The following is a 7,507-nucleotide window of genomic DNA, read 5'->3' on the forward strand; positions in this document are numbered from 1 at the left end:
TGCACTGTTATGCCCACCTGTGCACGTGCAAACCAAATTTGCACGTCAATTAATTTTCAGCGCACTGGATAAAACTGTAATAGGCAAATTTCATATTGTATGACATTGCCCTATGTCCCATTACCTTTACTTTACATGGGTAGTTTTACTGAATGATTCCCTTTAACTACAAATTATTAGTTTTCGTTTCATTGGTGTTGTCTTGTATTAATCGATAATTGTCTTATTTCAGGATAAAAGCTTCCGTACTTACTTTTTTCCTTTCTGTTAATGTATAAACAATGACTACAAAAACGAAGAGATGTACGTCTTGGATGGCTATCATTTCCCTAATCGTCTCCATATTCTTGAACTTCGTTAGCTGGCGTTATATTACTTTGGACAAAACATTTTTCTGGAAGATGAATCAAACAGATAACTCATCAATGGTAAAAATGGATAAAAATGTAGTCACCATGTCCCATAAAACCAGTCACTGGTGTTTGGACCCTAGAGCCTCGAAGACAGATGGGAAATCTAATGGGAGACTACGCAACCCTCTATGCTTTATCCAAGATCAATGGTCGTCAACCCTACATCTTACCCCCATATGCACAAAGAGTTATCCCAACGATTTACGATATAATTACCTGTTCTACCCCAAGAGGTTGCCAATCGCATGAAGTGGAAGAGGTACATGCTATTAAATTGGATGCTACCTTAAAAAAGGACATTTCTGGAGACTACGTCCAGTTTCTTAGCACTCCTTGGTCTTGGACCTTCTATCACCACATCAGAGATGAGGTTCTCCGTGAATTTGTATATCATGACTATCTTAAAGAAGAAGCTAATAATTATCTCACCAAAGTAAGGGGAGATCGCAAAAATGTCACCTTTATTGGGGTATACGTTTGCAAGGGTGACTATGTAGAATATATGGCAAAGGTGTGGAAAGGAGTTGTAGCTCACAAAGGATATATGGACAAAGCCATGACCTACTACAAAAATAAGTACTCAAAATCCTCTCTTTGTGGTGATGGAATAGATTAATACTTCTTTCGGAGACGTTCACTTTGCTGGGGATGGTGATGAATCATCTCCTGCCAGAGATTTTATTCTGTTGGTACATTGCAACCATACTATTATGACTATAGGATCTTTTGGAATCTGGGCATCATATATGGCAGGAGGAGAGACCATTTTCCTGTCCAACTACATAATGCCAGATTCTCCATTCCTCAAACAATTTCGATACGAGACGGCATATCGTCCTGAATGGATTGGAATACCTGCTGACCTCTCTTCGCTTATGGGAGAAAAAAGAAAAATGGGCAATGACAAAACTGAATTACGTAAACCTTCAGGGTAATGACATTTAAAGAATATTGGTTGTAGATAGTGGAGAATGTTGACAACCACCACCAAGATAGAATGCGTATGTCTCTGTACAAATATGTCTACAAGTCTATTACACTATTCTATATAGCACAAAAAAGCATATTGACATGTACCAGCCCATCTGGTGCCAAATTTCTTTGGACTATGGGAGATCTATAACTTTCACATCCGTCTGTTTGAAGGAATTACATCAGAATATGAAGAATTTTAGAATTGCTTATCTAACACTAGAAACTTTTGACTACAACTTGAACCTACAATATTGATTTTTTTTCTGTTTTTCTACAATGATTTGCCTTTAATCATCGTATTTCAGATTGTATAGTTAGTTATTAACATTATACTTATCTATGCATGATATATTGTATCTACCATCATCCTGGAGCAGAGGACTGGTGCCCTTTGGTCATTACTTGCTGATATTAAACTAGTAATTTATATTAGTGATGTTGACAATTCTGCTGTTCTCTCTACCTGTTGGTGCAAAGAGCAGGATAAGTAGAAGCACAGATTGCAGAAATGTTTACCCTTGTCTCATAAGTATTAAGCCATGTTTAAGCGTTCAGTATTCGGTCAGTATTTTACATCAGTATTTGTAAACCAAGAACTTGGGTGGGCGAAAAATACAGAAGTGGTGATGTGTTTCTATTATATTTTTCCTCTGATTGCTCCTCTCCTGATTTTGCCTTACAAATAATGATTTAACCCCTTCCCGACCTTTGACGCATACGCTGCGTCATGAAAGTCGGTGCCAATCCGACCTATGACGCAGCGTATGCGTCATGGTTTGATCGCGTTCCTGCGGGTCCGGTGACCGGGGTCAATGAAATGTCACCGGACCCGCAGGTACGTGAGGACCTCTAGTTGACCCCAGGGGGGGTGGCTTTGCCCCCCCGTGGCCACGATCGCTCCTGTGCCCTCTGTTTCACCCCCCTCCAGCTCTGATTGGAGAAAGCGTCCATGTGACGCTTTCCCTCCAATCAGATGTGGAGGGGCGGAGTGAAACATGTCTGACATCACTCTCCAGCTTCATCCCTTCCGTGGAAGCTGGAGAGTGAGGTTCCTGCGTGCTGCACCCGCCGCTGCCGCTGCCTGATCGCCGCTGCCGCTGCCTGATCGCCGCCGCCGCTGCCACCTTACCGACGCTGCCGCCTATTCATCGCCGCCCCTGCTGACTCCTGACCGCCGCTCCCGCCTTCCGGTACTCCCCCCCCTTCTGCCTCCCTCTCCCCCCACCGTCCGATCCCCCCCCCGCCATCCGATCCCCCCTGCACTCCCTCCCACACCCCAGAAATCACCCCCCCTGCCCAGGGATCAACTTTCCCTGCTGCTCCTACAGCCACCCTCTAACGCCTCCCCCCCCGGTGATCACCCACCCCAGTGATCACTCTTATCACCCCCTGCCCCCCTGATCACCCCCCCCACCCGCTCACCCCCCCTCCCCGCTCCTGGCTCCTGCATTTCCTCAGGCCCCTTTGCCTGACAGCTCCCCCGTGCCCTGCTGATCGCCACCTGTCCGCCTTCCGGTCCGCTGATCGCCGCCTTCTGGTCCGCCTTCCGGTACTCCCCCCCCCGTCCGATTTCCCCCCCCCCCTGACCTCCACCCCCTCCCACGCCCCAGAAATCACCCCCCTGCCCAGTGATCACCCTTCCCTGCTGCAGGCTCCTACAGCTCCCCTGCCCCCTCCTTCCCTCCGCTCCTGACAGCCACCTTCTGCCCCCCCCCCCCCGGAGATCACCCACCCCAGTGATCACTCTGATCACCCCCCCCCCCCCCGCTGCTGCTGGCTCCTGCATTTCCTCAGGCCCCTTCGCCTGACGGCTCCCCCGTGCCCCGCTGATCGCTCCCGTGTGATCGCTCCTGCGCCCCACTGATCGCTCCTGCGCCCCGCTGATCGCTCCCGTGTGATCGCTCCCGCGCCCCACTGATCTCTCCCACGTGATCGCTCCTGTGCCCCGCTGATCGCTCCCGCGTGATCGCTCCTGCGCCCCGCTGATCGCTCCCGCGTGATCGCTCCTGCGCCCCGCTGATCGCTCCCGTGTGATCGCTCCCGTGTGATCTCTTTCGCGCCTCGCTGATCGCTCCCGCGCCTCGCTGATCGCTCCCGCGCCCCGCTGATCGCTCCCCTTGCTGCTGCTGCCGGATCCTGCATCTCCTCAGCCCCCCACGCCTGAAAGTCCCCTCCTGCAGTAAAAAAGTTTCACTAAACACTCGCACATACACACATGCACACTGTAATAAAGCTTAGGTTTTTTTTACACCCACCACACACACAATGTCCCGCTCGTCCCACTCATCCCAGTCACAAAGGCTGTACTCGGCAGAGGAGGCATATTCTTTTATTGCCTCCGAAGCTGATAGTGAGGGAGAGGACCCCACTTTTTTGTATTCCTCTCACTCTTCCTCCTCCAGTGACACGGACTCGCCACCACCAAGAAGTCGCAGAACGAGAAATCGTCCGGAGCCCAGCGGAGGAGAGCCGGAGCCCAGCGGAGGAGAGCCGGAGCCCAGGGGAGAAGACACACAGCCAAGGGTAAGTAACCCCCAACCTAGTGCTAGTCACGCCCAACCTAGCACTAGTGCCCCCACCTGGACCCCCGTCCCTGAAAATTTTGCTCCACGGATTCCTGATTTCATTCCCCAATCAGGAATCCAATTTGAGACTGCCAACCTCAGGGAAATAGACTTTTTCAAAGTCTTTTTCTCTGAGTCAATCGTCAGTCTCATGGTGGAGCAAACAAATTTGTACGCCCTGCAATTTTTTTCCCTAAACCCAGTTTCATCATTTTCTGCTTGGAGTCCCGTTGACTCTGTAGAAATGTTGAAATATTGGGGACTGGTCCTTCACATGGGGATTGTGAAGAAACCAGAAATTCGCCAATACTGGAGTACTGATATTTTATATCAAACTCCAATATATGGCATGGTTATGATTCGCAAACGCTTTGAAGCGATTCATAAATTTCTACATTTTAGGGACAACACCGACATCCTTCCCCGCGATTACCCGAATTTTGATAGACTGTTCAAAATTCGGCCTATCATCGAACACTTCAGCAACAAGTTTGCTGAAGTGTACATTCCCCAAAGGGAAATTTGTGTGGATGAATCCCTCATCCTCTTCAAAGGGCGGCTTCAGTTCCGTCAGTACCTGCCCAGCAAACGGGCAAGGTACGGGATTAAGCTCTATAAGCTCTGCGAGAGTACCTCAGGGTACACGCTCAGCTTTAGAGTTTATCAAGGAAAGGACATCAGGATCCAGCCCCCAGAATGTCCACCCGCTCTGGGGGTGAGTGGGAAAATAGTGTGGGATTTAGTTCACCCACTGCTTGATAAAGGTTACCATCTGTACGTTGATAACTTTTATACAAGCATCCCACTCTTTCAATCCCTCTCTGCCAGAGCTACCGTCGCTTGCGGTACTGTGCGCAGAAACCAGAGGGGTCTCCCTTTGTCACTAATTGAGCAGGCTCTCCCAAAGGGTGAGAGCCGAGCCCAATGTAGCGGCAACATACTTGTGGTCAAGTTCAAAGACAAAAGGGACGTCTTTTTCTTGACCACAATCCATGGTCACGGCACCACGGCCACCACCGTTCGAGGTACCCCAGCACAGGTCCACAAACCGGACTGTGCCCTGGGGTACAACAAACACATGGGGGGAGTTGATCTTTCTGATCAAGTCCTCCAGCCCTATAGTGCCATGCGGAAAACAAAGGTGTGGTATAAAAAACTGGCTGTGCACATCGTACAAATGGCACTGTATAACGCATACGTGCTATCACGATGTGCAGGTCAGAACAACAACACCTTCCTTCAGTTCCAGGAGGCGGTGATAAAGGCCCTGATGTTTGGAGATGAGGAAGGAGCGGGCCCCAGCACCCCTGGAACTCAAGGTTCCCATATTGTACCAGGGCAACATTTTCCCGGAGAGGGGCGAAAAAGAAAAAGGTGCCGGGTATGTTATAAAAGGGGGATAAGAAAGGAAACTCGTTTCCAATGTGAAACGTGTCCCGACAAACCTGGACTGTGTTTGGATGAATGCTTCAGAATTCATCACACGTCCGTGGACTAGCCACATCCTGATATTCCACTACAGAACTCACCCACACCAGGCTGATATACACAACACCACACACACACACCAACCTGACGTACACTACACCACATACCAACCTGACGTACACTACACCACACACACCAACCTGACCCTACGTCAGGTTGGTGTGTGTGGTGTAATGTATGTCAGGTTGGTGTGTGGTGTGTACGTCAGGTTGGTGTGTGTAGTATACGCCACACACACACACCAGACGTACACTACACCACATGTACACTACACACCAACCTGACGTACACTACACCACACACGCCAACCTGACCCTACGTCAGGTTGGTGTGTGTGTGTTGTAGTGTAGGTCAGGTTGGTGTGTGGTGTACGTCAGGTTGGTGTGTGTGGTGTAGTATACACCACACACACACACGCACCAACCTGACGTACACTACACCACACACACCAACCTGACCCTACGTCAGGTTGGTGTGTGTGGTGTAGTGTATGTCAGGTTGGTGTGTGGTGTAGTATACACCACACACACGCACCAACCTGACGTACACTACACCACATACCAACCTGACGTACACTACACCACACACACCAACCTGACCCTACGTCAGGTTGGTGTGTGTGGTGTAGTGTATGTCAGGTTGTTGTATGTGGTGTAGTGTACACCACACACACGCACCAACCTGACGTACACTACACCACATACCAACCTGACGTACACTACACCACACACACCAACCTGACCCTACGTCAGGTTGGTGTGTGTGGTGTAGTGTATGTCAGGTTGTTGTATGTGGTGTAGTGTACACCACACACACGCACCAACCTGATGTACACTACACCACATACCAACCTGACGTACACTACACCACACACACCAACCTGACCCTACGTCAGGTTGGTGTGTGTGGTGTAGTGTATGTCAGGTTGTTGTATGTGGTGTAGTGTACACCACACACACGCACCAACCTGATGTACACTACACCACATACCAACCTGACGTACACTACACCACACACACCAACCTGACCCTACGTCAGGTTGGTGTGTGTGGTGTAGTGTATGTCAGGTTGGTGTGTGGTGTACGTCAGGTTGTTGTATGTGGTGTAGTGTACACCACACACACACACCAACCTGACGTACACTACACCACATACCTACCTGACGTACACTACACCACATGTACACTACACACCAACCTGATGTACACTACGCCACACTCACCAACCTGACACTACATCAGGTTGGTGTGTGGTGTAGTGTATGTCAGGTTGGTGTGTGGTGTGGCGTACGTCAGGTTGGTGTGTGTGGTGTAGTATACGCCACACACACCAACCTGACATACACTACAACACACACACACCAACCTGATGTACACTATGTATGTCAAAAAGTCAAATGGCGCTCCTTCCCTTCCGAGCTCTGCCGTGCGCCCAAACAGTGGTTTACCCCCACATATGAGGTATCAGTGTACTCAGGAGAAATTGCCCAACAAATTTTAGGATCAATTTTATCCTGTTGCCCATGTGAAAATGAAAAAAATTGAGGCTAAATGAAAATTTTTGTGAAAAAAAAGTACTTTTTCATTTTTACGGATCAATTTGTGAAGCACCTTGGGGTTCAAAGTGCTCACTATGCATCTAGATAAGTTCCTTGGGGGGTCTATTTTCCAAAATGGGGTCACTTGTGGGGGAGCTCCAATGTTTAGGCATACGGAGGCTCTCCAAACGCGACATGGTGTCCACTAAAGATTGGAGCTAATTTTTCATTCAAAAAGTCAAATGGCGCTCCTTCACTTCCGAGCTCTGCCGTGCGCCCAAACAGTGGTTTACCCCCACATATGAGGTATCAGTGAAGTCAGGAGAAATTGCCCAACAAATTTTAGGATCCATTTTATCCTGTTGCCCATGTGAAAATGGAAAAAATTGAGGCTAAATGAAAATTTCTGTGAAAAAAAAGGACTTTTTCATTTTTACGGATCAATTTGTGAAGCACCTTGGGGTTCAAAGTGCTCACTATGCATCTAGATAAGTTCCTTGGGGGGTCTAGTTTCCAAAATGGGGTCACTT

General features: G+C 48.8%; 1 pseudogene; it reads left to right on the forward strand.

Moving 5' to 3' along the window:
* The first annotated feature begins 281 nt into the window (after positions 1 to 281).
* Positions 282 to 1,348, forward strand: LOC143767774 (galactoside alpha-(1,2)-fucosyltransferase 2-like; annotated as a pseudogene).
* The last annotated feature ends 6,159 nt before the right edge of the window (positions 1,349 to 7,507 follow it).

The sequence above is a fragment of the Ranitomeya variabilis genome, chromosome 4, assembly GCF_051348905.1.
Source record: "Ranitomeya variabilis isolate aRanVar5 chromosome 4, aRanVar5.hap1, whole genome shotgun sequence".
Taxonomy (NCBI): domain Eukaryota; kingdom Metazoa; phylum Chordata; class Amphibia; order Anura; family Dendrobatidae; genus Ranitomeya; species Ranitomeya variabilis.